The following is an 11,978-nucleotide window of genomic DNA, read 5'->3' as shown; positions in this document are numbered from 1 at the left end:
TGGTCATCTTTGACTTCCAATAAGGATAATTTGTGCCATCAAATTGGGGTGGCTTCTTGGTGTTATTGATTTGAGCCATTTTTATACCGAAGGTTGTTAATCCTCAAATCATGGTGACCTCGGCTCCGATACCACTTGAAAGGTCCTAATGGCTAGAGGGGGGTGAAAAGCCTAATAAAATTTTCTACAATAACACTTAACAAAACGATTAGACAATTATGAGGCGAAGCAAGTGTTGCGCTAGCCTACTCAAAAAGTAAGCCACCTACCACAATTCTAGTTTAGATAGTATCTATTCACACAATAGCTATGACACTATCCTATGTTAGTGTGCTCTCAAAAACTAACTAAAGAGCCACACCAACCAAGCAAACAAGCTCTCACAACTAGCTACACTAAAGAGCTTGACAACTAGTTTGCGGTAATGTAAAGAGAGTGATCAAGAAGGTTATACCGCCGTGTAGATGAAGGAACCAATCAATCACAAAGATGAATAACAATGAAGACCAATCACCTTGGAATCAATGATTAACACAATGATTTTTTACCGAGGTTCACTTGCTTGCCGGCAAGCTACTCCTTATTGTGGCAATTCACTCACTTGGAGGTTCACGCTCTAATTGGCTTCACATGCTAAACCCTCAATAGGGTGCCGCACAACCAACACAAGATGAGGATCACACAAGCCATGAGCAATCCACTAGAGTACATTTTGGCTCTCCGTCGGGGAAAGGTCAAGAACCCCTCACAATCACCATGATCGGAGCCAGAGACAATCACCACTCTCTGCTCGACGATCCTCACTACTCCAAGCTGTCTAGGTGGTGGCAACCACCATGAGTAACAAGCGAATCCCACAGCAAAACACGAACACCAAGTGCCTCTAGATGCAAACACTCAAGCAATACACTTGGATTCACTCCCAATCTCACAAAGATGATGAATCAATGATGGAGATGAGTGGGAGGGCTTTGGCTAAGCTTACAAGGTTACTATGTCAATGCAAATGGCCAAAGGTGTGAGCTTCAACCGGCCATGGGGCTTAAATAGAAGCCTCCACAAAATAGAGTCGTTGTGCCCCTTCACTGGCCACAACACGGCCTGACCGGACGCTCTGGTTATGTTGACCGGACGCTGAACCTCAGCGTCTGGTCGCCCGACGACAGCCACATGTCCCGATCTCAACGGTCACTTGAGTTGACCGGACACTGCATTATAACTGACCGGACGCTCAGCCACCAGCGTCCGGTCATTTCTAGTAAGGTTCTAGAAACGCATTTTGCCCACCTGACGCGTCCAGTCATGCACGACCGGACCCTGCTAGTGTCCGGTCACAGACCCTAGCCTCTGTGTGCAGCCCAACAGTAGGACCGGACACACCCTACTAGCGTCCGGTCGCTGAGCGACCCAGCGTCCGGTCGTTTGACCGACGTCAGCGTCTTCGCTGTTATAACTGACCAGACGCGCCGGTTCCTCAGAGACCAGCGTCCGGTCACCTTGTGACCAGCGAGACTAACTCCTTTTCACCTCTAACTTCTTCAACCTTGCTCAAATGTGCCAACCACCAAGTGTATCATCTTGTGCACATGTGTTAGCATATTTTCATAAATATTTTCAAGGGGGTTAGGATTCCACTAGATCCTAAATGCATATGCAATGAGTTAGAGCATCTAGTGGCACTTTGACAACCGCATTTCGATACGAGTTTCACTCCTCTTAATAGTACGGCTATCAAACCTAAATGTGATCACACTCTCTAAGTGTCATGTTTACCAAAACAAAATAGCTCCTATGGTTTATACCTTTACCTTGAGCTTTTTGTTTTTCTCTTTCTTCTTTCCAAGTCCAAGCACTTGATCATCATCATGGCATCACCATCATCATGTTGTGATCTTCATTTGCCTCACCACTTGGAATATGCTACCTATCTCATGATCACTTGATAAACTAGGTTAGCACTTAGGGTTTCATCAATTCACTAAAACCAAACTAGAGCTTTCAACAGCGCATTGGATGATTGCTTGGCCCAACTCCTTTCCCTCCATTCCCTGGCCTCCACCCAACAAGCCAAACACCAGTAGCCCATGAGCCCGTTACGTGCTAACAAAGCCCACGACCGATTTGCACAATTCGCTTTTGCAGTTCCGAATTAAACGAACAAACGAGTGAAGCCAAACCATTCAAAATTCATATCTCATCCATTCAAATTTGGAATGACTCTATTCTTCTTCTGAAAATTTACTAAATTTTATATAATATTTGATCAATATTTAAATTTTTTCATCCATATTTATCGAATGACTTCGCATTTGAATTGCATGTGATGTAAAAAATGACATTTAAATTACAAACAAATATATACCATAAATTAATAATACAATTAAATTGCATGAAAATTTTAGAAAGTAAAAAAATTGAAAAGATTGTATATCTTACACCTGTTTTTCATAGTCAACTTATATTTTTAAAATCTAATAAAAATAATCTTTCTCAAAAAAATATTTTAAAAATGACCATGAAATTACAATAAATATATGGCATATATGAAATAAATAATACACTTAAATCTAACAAAAAATTTAGAAGGAAAAATTGAAAAGATTGTATATCTTAATTACACATAGTTTTCTTAGTCAACTTATATTTTTCAAAATTCTAATAATAAACAAAATTTCTCCAAAAAATATCAAATCTGACTAGCTTCCCTAAAAAGTTTTCATCTAGTAAATAGAATTCAAGTAACGATCATTTTATTTGGTCTTCATTTTAGAGAACAAGTTTTTTTCCTAGTCAACTCTCTCATCTCTAGCTGGATTCAATGTGGTTAATACTTAAATTTATTATTTTTGCATGAAGTTTTGTACGTTGCTAATTTCATATTGTTTTTATGTAAGTAGGAAGGAAAATATAGAAGAAACATGGTAATATCTTTAAATATCAAAGTTAAACTTAAAACACCCACAACTTAGCATCACCTGACATAAGATGTAAACTATGGCATGCCTCTACTCTTAACAAGAATTGTTCTTAAGACTATCTATGCCTATAGTTTGCAGTATTAACAAAGCTACATTGCAAATGATATTTTAAAGCAGTTTTGTACTAATAACACTCATACCAGCAAACTTTTGATATAAAAATGTATAGCTTAAAAGGAATGTAGTCCTTTAAAACGAATGTCCAGCAAACAGTTTTTTTTTCAAAATAACTCAGCTTCACCAAAAAAACTGCTCTTAAAGCTGCTGGTATAAGTAGCTTGGACTTCAGTGTGTTTAATGAGTCGAACACTACAATGTAATCGTGGATGTAAACACTACTATCTGTGGAAAATAGCATTGTCCTCTGACAGTTGCCATTCGTTGTTCTTGTGTTCTCTGCATTCTTGTGTTTGTTCATCATTACCTCTGATCTTTAGGTTAGCCACTGTATATAGGGCTGTGATTTGCATGCTCTAAAACCTACAGAGTATTAGGAGTAGATGTCACCTTGACATGGAGATAGATCCCGGTCACATAGACAAGGAAAGCAGTAGCCGAGATAATGACATGGATAGAGGCTCTCAAGCTTCGGCTGCTACCTGTAATGTATGCACCCATAAGCCCGAACAAGTCGAATATCATGGTTGCATGCAGTGCGTTTCGTGTAAGTAGGGCTTTAATCTGGACCATCAAGATGACAACTACCGAAGCCACGAAAGTAGTCGAGTTGTAGTAGAAGGAGATGTAGTGCTTATCATCGGTGTTAAAAATATTGGGTCGCCAGCATTGTGCCCATGGGAGCCAGAGCTAGACTGCTGGTTTTCCAGCCAAACGCCCCCGGGCGGGTTCATCCCAGCTTGGTACAGCACCCACGCCAGAGCTTTGCTGGAGGTCATCACCGCCAAGCTTCTCCACGGCGTCGCCTCGCTGGAGTTGGAGGAAAAGGCCCCCCAAGACTTCATTTTCTTCCCCAAGCCCATGGAGGTGCCCCAAGGTGATCTACTCCTTCGAGCCACCCCAAACCGAACTGCTGTTGTAGGAGGTCGTCCAGACATGATGAGAATGCCCCAAGTCATCTCCCCCCTCCATCCCCGTTTCTATACCCCACCCCCATGGAGCTTCACCTCTCATCCATGGCCACCACCACCATGGATGGGGTCGAGCTCTACAAGTTTTGCTGAGTTACTCAAAATATTCTCTACCATCTAACCATGATTTCGAGGCTAGAAATATATTTTAAATTTGAACTAAAATAATGCATTTTTGCTCTTTAAAATATAAGTCCTTCTCTAGGTCTTCAAAATTCATGAAACCAATTTTGTTAGCCTCCTTTGAGCATGTGATACATAAGAGGCATGTTTTGTGCATCATATCAATGCATATGTTTTCATGTCATCTCATTTAGGCATTTTATATATCCTAATCTTGCCGAGAATGGGAAATAGGTTATATATAGCTTCATCTTTGCACTCTAAACGCATGCACCACGTTAGTGGACTTTCAAGCACCTTAGTAACACACACTAGCAATGGATTGAACATGCAAGACCTATAGATGAAGATCACAAATTCAAGATGCAATATCTAGCACTGTCCAGCATCTCACGGATCGTCCGCCACTTTTGAGGGAACGTACCGTCAATGCAAATGCACGACCAAAACACCTAGGTAGACAACTTAACGATTTTACAACTGATGGAATGTTCCATGATTTCATTCACACGCTTAGAAACTCAGAGATCATAGACTCAAGTGATGGACTCTACGTAAATTCCCACGGAGCGTCCGGTAGAATTATAATGGCTACACACCATCCCACTGCGCGTTGTCCCATCCCGTTCGTGTGCTGCATCGTTGTCGTTTTTGTGCGCTTTACAAGCAACTCGATGATTGACTCCGTTCGCTGCGCCGCCCTGGTACGCACTGGCAGCACTCGTGGCCGGTGGTCTCCTATGTACGGCACGGCGAAGTAACGAAGGCCTCGGTAGCTTTGAGCCCTGTTCGATGGATGAATTTGTAAATTTTATGTAGCGTGTGACATGTATGTTAAATCATGTACGATCTTGGTTCTATGTTGGCTGAATCGAGACCCTTCGCTGTACTCGATGGACTATCGGGTTTATATGGGCTCAAGTATGACAGTGCGACGGTTCTGCTACAGTAGGGTGGCAGGAGTAGAGAAGCTTTGTGCTGAATTGATAAATGCCATTTATAACGGTGAGAATAAAGTGATGTCCTGAAACGCCTCGCTAAGAGGTTCTACCATCGCATCAGCTGCCTCAATAAGACCATGCACGTGGAAGTTGATGAAAGCCCTGGTGTATTGTAGCCCATTTTTAATACCAGTAACTAGTCTGATTTGACATTCGTGTCTATTTTAGCATCAGTCGTCCAATATCTGCAACTAAACGAACCTTAGGATAGTTGCCATACAAACCTGTGTAACTCTAGCATTCCATAGACTGTTCATTGTACATCTTTCACATGATCTGTTTACAGGTTGACCGAGACAAACAGCAACTCAACAATACAAGCCTGTCCTACTCCTACCCAAACAACTTTGAATACTGTATTTACACCTGTAATTTCTTTGATCTGTCAATCAAATCCAAAGCCAAAATTCACTGCTGTAATTGTAACCATTAGAAGACCGAGGCACTGACCGCAGCAGCCTTGCTCCGCCGGCCGCTCCGGGCGGCAGCCAAAGCCAACCACGCGCGCACGTGCCTGCAATGCCGCTTCCTCTTCGCGTTCGCCGTCGCCGTAGCCGTCGCGGGGTGTTTCGTTACGCTTACGCCGGCTCCCGCGGGCGCGCCGCCCAGAGCGAGCTGAGCGCGAGCAGCCCCAACGCCGCCTGCCGCGGCGTCAGGATCTTGTGCATGTTTCGCAGCGTCTGCTGCCGGAGATGGTCCGCCTGTGCCAACAACGTCGAGGTCGGTCGGTCAGAAACAAGAGGACGTACACCGATCGAGCGTGCCAATGCCAAAGATTTTGGTTTCGCCTGCTGCTCAGTGGCAACTGGCTAGTCAGTCACCTTGTCCACGAAGTCGACGAGGTCGGCGAGCTTGCCCACGGCGCTGGCCATCTGCTGCGCCGCGTACCCGCCCCCGCTGGCAGCGCCGTCCGGCGAGACGTCGACGGTCATGAGGGTCTCGACGAGCGTCTGCTGCCGCCCCGTGTTCTGCAGCTTGCGCACCTCGGCGGTCTGGAGCTCCAAGAGCGGGTCCAGCTGCGGCGCCAGCACCTTGAGCTGCTCGGAGGAGCGGAACCCGCCGATCTAGAGGAAGAAGCGCTCCGCGGGGGCCCGCCACACGCCGGACAGCACGAAGAAGGCGTCGGACCGCGCCGCGCGCGCCTTGGCCTGGAACAGCGCGCCGTAGTGCGCCAGCCCCGCGTCGACGAGCACGCGCAGCTGCACGTCCGGCGCGTGCGATTGCAGCGCCGCACGCAACTCCGTCGCCTGCCTGCCCTGCTCCTCCACCCAGTGCGCGTACTCCAGCTCGAACGCGGCCACGCGCGGGTCCACGGGCGCACCGCCGGCGGTGTGACTCCTCCTCCTCCCACGCCGTACGCGCCGTGCTGCTGGCGCCTTGCCATCGTGAGCTCCTGCTCCATCTGCGCGAGCTTCATGCGGCTCGTCTCGAGATTCTGGATGTACGCCTGTGTCGTATCAATGGATGGAACAAAAGCATCAATCATGAGCGATGAGCTGATTCGACTGATGATTCGACGGAGAGAATAACGTAACAATTCGAAGGAACAAAAGCAAGAAGATTTGCTTGGCACGCGATGAGTGTTGGCTCTTCGCTGAGACGATGCTGACCTTCTTCCGTAGCCGGCTCTTCCGGGCTGCCTCTCTGTTCTGCGCGAGCCGTCCCCGAATCTAGGCAAAGCAGAGCGAGGGCAAAGATCAGCGATCGAGGATCGTGCCTGCGGATAATTCATCCGAGTCATCACTCATCAGTCGGGTCCGTCTCACCTTGTCTCTTGGCCTGGCGTCGTCGTCGTGGCCGAAGCTATCCGACGACGGCGGCGGCGCTTCTTCTTCCACCAGCGGCGCGACGTCGTCCTGCTGTGCCTGCAACTGCAACAAACCACGGCCCACCAGTGATGATTATCTGAATCCATGAGGAGACGGAGAATCGAATCGAGCTGCGATGCAGCACACAGGGGTCAGGGGAGGGCGTTTGAATAATTATTACCAGGCCTTTGCCGAACTTGACCTCCTCTGCTTCGACGACGTCGAGCGGCGCCGGTGTCGTCGCCACGGTGACCGTGGGGACGACCGCGGCCAGGGGCAGGGGCAGGGCCACGGCGTCGGCGTCGGGCCGTCTTCTACTTTTCGATCTTCTACTTTTCGATCTACACGTCGATCATCGCCGCCGCCACCGCCATCTTCGATCTCGCCTCCGTCGCCTAGCCCCGCCCGGCCGTCGAGCTTGTCTCTGCCGCGCCGCCGTCGTCGTCTACCCCCGCCCGGCCGCGCCATCCGCTGTCCCTCCGCCGCCGCACCCGAGCCCACCCTCCGTCGCCGACCGCTTCCCGCCCGGCCTCGTCGTCGAGCCCCGCCCGGCGGTCGTCGAGCTCGCCTGCCGTAACGCGCCGTCTTCGTCCTCGCGCGAGGTGCTCAGCTCGGCCCCATGGCCGGCCAGCACGCCCTGCCCGGCCCACCCATCCGCCCCAGCTAGCCTTAGCTAGCTAGCTGCTGATCTCGGCCATATTTTTTTAGATTGTTTTTGATATATATATATATGTTAGATTAAAATGTATTAAAATTTAATTAGTAGTTTATTGTTAGTTTTTTAGATAGTTTTTGATATATGTTAGATTTAAATGTATTAAAATTTAATTAGTACTTTATTTAGATAGTTTTTTATTATAGTTTTTTATATATTTAGTCATTATTATTCTATCTCTCTATATATGTGTTAGATTTAATTTTGTTTTAGTAATTGACACATGCATATTTTATTAGTAATTCTATCTCTATATCACATGCATATTTTATTTTAGTAATTCTATCTATATATCACTTGGATATTTTATTAGTAATTCTATCTATATCACATGCATATCTAGAGAGAGATTCTATATGTATACATATGTACTTAATTATTTCTGTGTGTATATATACATGTACTTATTTCCATGTATTGAGAGAGAGAGAAAATTGTATCTAGAGAGACATTCCATGTGTTATCACATGCATATCTAGAGATATATACATATGCACTTATTTCTATGTGTTGAGAGAGAGAGAGAAAATTGTATCATTCTATGTGTATATATACATGTACTTATTTCCATGTTTTTGGATCGAAAGTGTTTTTGATTCGATTCCAAAGCCTATACCTTATTATTGTTTATGCTTATGAAATATTATGTGTTATTATATTTAATTGGATTTAGTAATTCTATATGTGTTATCACATGTACTTACGTTATGTGTCATAGTAATTCTATCTATGTGTTATCTTGAAGATACAAATGGCTGCTCCGGATGATAACTTGAATGATGACATAATGGCGGATATTATCAACGCCAGCACCAATGCGGATGTAGATGACATGAGTCAGTACTTTGCTGATTATGAGGATATCCTGAATATCCCGGTGGTTGAAGATCAACAAATTGTCGCGCAAGAAAATACTGGCGAGGTATATTCGATTATCTATCATCTCTTATAGATGTATGCGTACGTATATTTGTTGTTAATCGTTGTGTTTCTACTTATGTAGCCGGTCTCTGGATCTACATCAACCACCGGCAAGAGTAGGAAAGTCCGAGGGCCAAAAAAGCCATTAGAGGGCCGTTTCATAATATCAGAATTCGACACCAACACCGACAAACCATTAGGACCACGTGCTCAGACATATGTCAATCAATGTGGGTTCATTGTAAGGGATAGGATCCCAGTTAGTGCTCGTGAATGGAAGCAGAAGATATCCGCTCCTAATGTTAGTTTTGTATCTGATCGTGATAAGAACCTAGCTTGGAGAGATATCACTCAGCATTTCACATTACAAGCAGATGATGCTTTGAAGGAGCTAGTGAGGGATTGGACAATGAAGAAGATGGCAACATTGTTCTAGAGTTGGAAGAAGACATTGTATAAAAAATTTATCTTGAAGAATGAACCACCGGATTTCAATGCTAAGGCGTTTGTCAAGTTGGAGTCCCATTGGGATGACTTCGTACAATACAAGATATCTCAAGAGAGTGAGGAACATGTGATGAGGAATCAGCAGAATGCCCGACAGAAGCAATACCATCATCGCATGGGATCAGGTGGTTATAGGAGTGCTATTCCCAAGTGGCAGAACCTAGAAGCAGAGATTACTGCCAAGGGAATCATACCTAAAACAATAGAGAAGAACTGGCCTCAACGCGTGAAGAATTGGTTTTACGCTCATGGGGGAAGCCTAGACCCAGACACTGGCAAGCTAATTTTTGGCCAAAAAAATTGAGAGAGCAACACAGAGACTAGCTCGTGCTAGGGAAGAAGCTGATAGTGGTGTTTTCAAGTCCAACAGAGAGAAGGATGAATTGACATATGCCCTAGAGAATCCCGAACATGGTGGTCGAACAAGAGGCTATGGGGCGGTTCTATGGCTACAAGCATTCCCAGCAGACAAGGATACCTACAGAAGCCGCCAGAGAAAGAAGGATGAGGAGGCAGACCGAATTCGTGTATTGGAGCAATTTGTTAATGAGTCACGACAAGCATTGCTTGAATCACATGAACGAGAAAAATCTCTTGAGACAAGAATGCAGGAGGAGATCAAGAGGCAAGTGCAGCTAGCAATAAGTCAAATGCAATCGCAATCAACGCCGGGAGTCACCATTAGCCCCGTTGGTCAGATGAAAAGCAGTTGTGCTTCCACGAAGCTGCCAGTTATTCAAGATGACGCTGGGTTGCGCTTCCCTGTTGATGACATTACTGAGCCTCTAACAACATGTGAGCTGCACATTCCAGATGGTAATAATGCATCAATCATGGTGGCTGTCGGGGTTGTATCTCCAATAGACCGAACGAAGACACCAAGAATCCATGGGTCAGTTATTCAACCTGGATATGCTAGCGTCTCGGTCAATAGAGTGCTCAAAGGTTACATCAATGTTCCTCTTAACATTGAAGGCGATGTTGGGGAGAAGACACTAGGAGAAGCAGAGAAGACATTTATTCAATGGCACAAATGCTTCATCATCATTCCTGGGGCGCCACCGCTTCCCCTACTTCACCCTAGGTACGAATGAAAGTGAATGAAATATTATTTTCCATTAATTTTATATTGGCTTCAAAAATAATTGACTCACAACTTGTTTTTGTAGCAGGGTCTCCCCCTAGCCTAGCCCAATCATTCATTCCCCATCTCATCACAGCGTCGCGGGGGCGAGACGACTTCATCCCCACGGCGATCTCCAACTCATACACCGGCCCCATCGCCTCCACAATGATCTCCAACTCCTACACCGGCCCCATCGCCTCCACAACGATCTCCAACGCCTCCACGCTAGTCTCCAACACCGGCCTCATCGCTTCCACACCGGTCTCCAACACCACCCCCACCCCCTCCACAGCGACGCACTACAGAGACGTCTAAGGTCCCGGCGGCAAAGAAGACCCCGAAAAAAAGAGTTATTTCTCAAGAAATACTTCCTGAAAAGACTGATGAGCAAATAGCAGCTAAAGAAGACAAAAAAGTGAAAGATTTTTTTATAGATATCGAAAAGCAGAGACAAGCGAAGCTTAAGGAGAAGCCGTACTTTTACATACCACGAGATCTACTGAGGTAGAAGGTCGAAGCTCACAAAAAAAAGATGCTTAAACTTCGTAAGCCTCCGCCACTATCAGACTATGACCGCTCCCTCATGAAGTACATGATGTAGATAAGAAAAGGAAAAGAGCATCAGGGAAGGATGTCCCATAGCTCGGACAACAGAAGCAACCAATGCAAAATCTTGCTGTTGCTAATGAATATGGTTCCAACATAGAAGTCTATCGACCAGACAACTCTGGAGAAGTGTCGGTTCAAGACCTTAATGCTTTTTTTGAACTAACTAGTTTAACCTTGGATCAATTGATGGGCAAAGCTCCAATCCAGAACCTAGAAGTTGATACCTGGAAGACTTATAAATTTGGCAAAAGTTTATACAACCCTGTGGCTCTGAATGAATTGGGTACGCAAATGTACTTGCTCAACAAGTGGTACATGCAGGCGTGTGGCAGGGGTGAGGAGTGGATCTTTGTCAGATTTAGAGACCATCATTACTTCCATGGCGATGATATCTTACATATTAGTTTCGAAGAATTGCATCAACTATACCACATGGACGCTCTGGACAAATCAATCATTAGCTGCTTTTGTTTGTAAGCACTACAAAAAATCCTTCTTTTTATGACAAATTCCCTTATGACGGGTCCTATTTTTGTCATGTAATGTAATATAATGTGACGGAAAAATATTGGTCGTCATAATTTTATGAGCCCCAGTAGCATTTGTGATGACATCGTATATAGTGTCACAAAAAAGTAACAAATTTCGTCACTAAATGTTAGGCGCCAGGAGCCGGTTGACAACTTGTTTTTTGTGACGCCATATGCTAGTTTTATGTGACAGTTTGTCGATGTCACTTTATCATCTTTCAAAAAATGACCGGCCCCAACGTCAATATACCCCCTGAAGGTGGACCCTACCTCCTTGCTGTTGACCAATTTCATTTTTCCCATCTCCCCTGACCGAACTAAAGAAGGAGGCGAGCGGAGGGCGGCGAGCCTCTAGCGGTGCGGCAGGCGGCGAGCGGAGGGCGGCGAGCGGTGGTTGGCGTCTATGCAGAGCACGGTCGTGGTCGAGCAGGCTCTGGGCGAAGCCGGCTCGCCCTCTCCCCAGGTAACGGCGAGGCAGTGGGCTGAGGCAGCACGAGATCCGCCGCCAGGACAGCCGGCGAGCGCAGATCACCGGTGAACGTCGCCACTGCCTCAGGTTGGTAGGTGGTGGC

At 45.8% G+C, this 11,978-nt stretch overlaps 1 pseudogene; it reads right to left on the bottom strand.

The window, feature by feature from the left end:
* Window positions 1–5,425: 5,425 nt before the first annotated feature.
* On the bottom strand, window positions 5,426–11,709 carry LOC136499581 (transcription factor TGA2.2-like; annotated as a pseudogene).
* Window positions 11,710–11,978: the final 269 nt, after the last annotated feature.

The sequence above is a fragment of the Miscanthus floridulus genome, chromosome 13, assembly GCF_019320115.1.
Source record: "Miscanthus floridulus cultivar M001 chromosome 13, ASM1932011v1, whole genome shotgun sequence".
Classification (NCBI taxonomy): Eukaryota; Viridiplantae; Streptophyta; class Magnoliopsida; order Poales; family Poaceae; genus Miscanthus; species Miscanthus floridulus.
Note: the sequence above shows the minus strand (reverse complement) of the source record. Positions and strands in the feature narration are given on the sequence as shown.